We start from the raw sequence: 2080 nt of genomic DNA, 5'->3' as shown, positions 1-2080 counted from the left end.
CACTTGATTAATGAATGCTTTGGGAGGCAGGCATGAAAAGCAAGATTTGATGGGGCCCGATCTGAAAGGCAAGTCATAAGGCAGAGTTACGAGCATGTATGTAGGCAAGTCATAAGGCAAGCAGAATAACATATATAATAGCAGATCAAAATGAGAGGGTTGATCAGGACAAGCAAGTCTTCAAGTCATTCATTATATACGTAATTACATATATAATTCATTCATGCATTAGGTCTTGCCAATAGCCTTTTTCACCTTGGCGGAGGTTTGAACATCACAGATTTCTCTCCTCTCCCTCTCCTCTCCTCTCCCTCTCCTCTCCCTCTCCTCTCCCTCTCCTCTCCCTCTCCTCTCCCTCTCCTCTCCCTCTCCTCTCGATGGCGGCCTTAACAGTCGAGTACCTAAAGGTCCTTATGGTCGAGTACCTAAAGGTCCTCTCCTTAACAGTCGAGCCTGCTTGCGCATCCTCTCCCTTGGGGTCGAGTACCTCTCCTCTCCTCTCCCTTATGGTCGAGTACCTAAAGGTCCTTATCAGTCGAGCCCCCTAAAGGGACGGAGTCACTCACTATTCATATGGTGAGGGTCCTCTCCTTAACAGTCGAGCCTGCTTACGCATCCTTATTAGTCGAGCGTGCTTACGCACCCTAAAGGTCCTCTCCTTAACAGTCGAGCCTGCTTGCGCATCCTCTCCCTTGGGGTCGAGTACCTCTCCTTATTAGTCGAGCGTGCTTACGCACCCTAAAGGTCCTCTCCTTAACAGTCGAGCCTGCTTGCGCATCCTCTCCCTTGGGGTCGAGTACCTAAAGGTCCTTAACAGTCGAGTACCTAAAGGTCCTTATGGTCGAGTACCTCTCCTCTCCTCTCCCTTATGGTCGAGTACCTAAAGGTCCTTATCAGTCGAGCCCCCTAAAGGGACGGAGTCACTCACTATTCATATGGTGAGGGTCCTCTCCTTAACAGTCGAGCCTGCTTACGCATCCTTATTAGTCGAGCGTGCTTACGCACCCTAAAGGTGATGGCGGCCTTAACAGTCGAGCCTGCTTGCGCATCCTCTCCCTTGGGGTCGAGTACCTAAAGGTCCTCTCCCTATGGTCGAGCCTGCTTACGCATCCTTAACAGTCGAGTACCTAAAGGTCCTTATGGTCGAGTACCTAAAGGTTCAATTTACTTATTGGCCCCCCCAAATTAAGTCAAAAAAAGGGTCGAGCCTGCTTACGCATCCTCTCCCTTGGGGTCGAGTACCTCTCCTTATTAGTCGAGCGTGCTTACGCACCCTAAAGGTCCTCTCCTTAACAGTCGAGCCTGCTTGCGCATCCTCTCCCTTGGGGTCGAGTACCTCTCCTTATTAGTCGAGCGTGCTTACGCACCCTAAAGGTCCTCTCCTTAACAGTCGAGCCTGCTTGCGCATCCTCTCCCTTGGGGTCGAGTACCTAAAGGTCCTTAACAGTCGAGTACCTAAAGGTCCTTATGGTCGAGTACCTCTCCTCTCCTCTCCCTTATGGTCGAGTACCTAAAGGTCCTTATCAGTCGAGCCCCCTAAAGGGACGGAGTCACTCACTATTCATATGGTGAGGGTCCTCTCCTTAACAGTCGAGCCTGCTTACGCATCCTTATTAGTCGAGCGTGCTTACGCACCCTAAAGGTCCTCTCCTTAACAGTCGAGCCTGCTTACGCATCCTTAACAGTCGAGTACCTAAAGGTCCTTGGGGTCGAGTACCTAAAGGTCCTCTCCCTATGGTCGAGCCTGCTTACGCATCCTTAACAGTCGAGCACCTAAAGGTCCTTATGGTCGAGTACCTCTCCTCTCCTCTCCCTTATGGTCGAGTACCTAAAGGTCCTTATCAGTCGAGCCCCCTAAAGGGACGGAGTCACTCACTATTCATATGGTGAGGGTCCTCTCCTTAACAGTCGAGCCTGCTTACGCATCCTTATTAGTCGAGCGTGCTTACGCACCCTAAAGGTCCTCTCCTTAACAGTCGAGCCTGCTTGCGCATCCTCTCCCTCTCCTCTCCCTTATGGTCGAGTACCTAAAGGTCCTCTCCTTAACAGTCGAGCCTGCTTGCGCATCCTTAACAGTCGA

The 2080-nt window shown here is 51.1% G+C and overlaps 1 long non-coding RNA gene across 2 annotated transcripts; it reads right to left on the bottom strand.

Moving 5' to 3' along the window:
* Window positions 1-317: 317 nt before the first annotated feature.
* On the bottom strand, window positions 318-1768 carry LOC149218905 (uncharacterized). Of its 2 annotated transcripts, none has more exons than XR_016249197.1 (3): window positions 1718-1768; window positions 488-1242; window positions 318-425 (listed from the first exon to the last, which is right to left on the bottom strand). It is a non-coding gene; the product is annotated as an uncharacterized LOC149218905 (long non-coding RNA). The 2 variants fall into 2 exon arrangements; XR_016249198.1 differs by lacking the exon at window positions 1718-1768 and adding an exon at window positions 1480-1675 and having other exon boundaries at window positions 488-1430.
* Window positions 1769-2080: the final 312 nt, after the last annotated feature.

This window comes from Pinus tabuliformis, chromosome Q (assembly GCF_031772625.1).
Source record: "Pinus tabuliformis cultivar Carrire ecotype Pingquan chromosome Q, CPIR1, whole genome shotgun sequence".
NCBI classification, from domain to species: Eukaryota; Viridiplantae; Streptophyta; class Pinopsida; order Pinales; family Pinaceae; genus Pinus; species Pinus tabuliformis.
The sequence above is the reverse complement of the archived record's forward strand: the minus strand, read 5'-3'. Positions and strand labels throughout refer to the sequence as shown.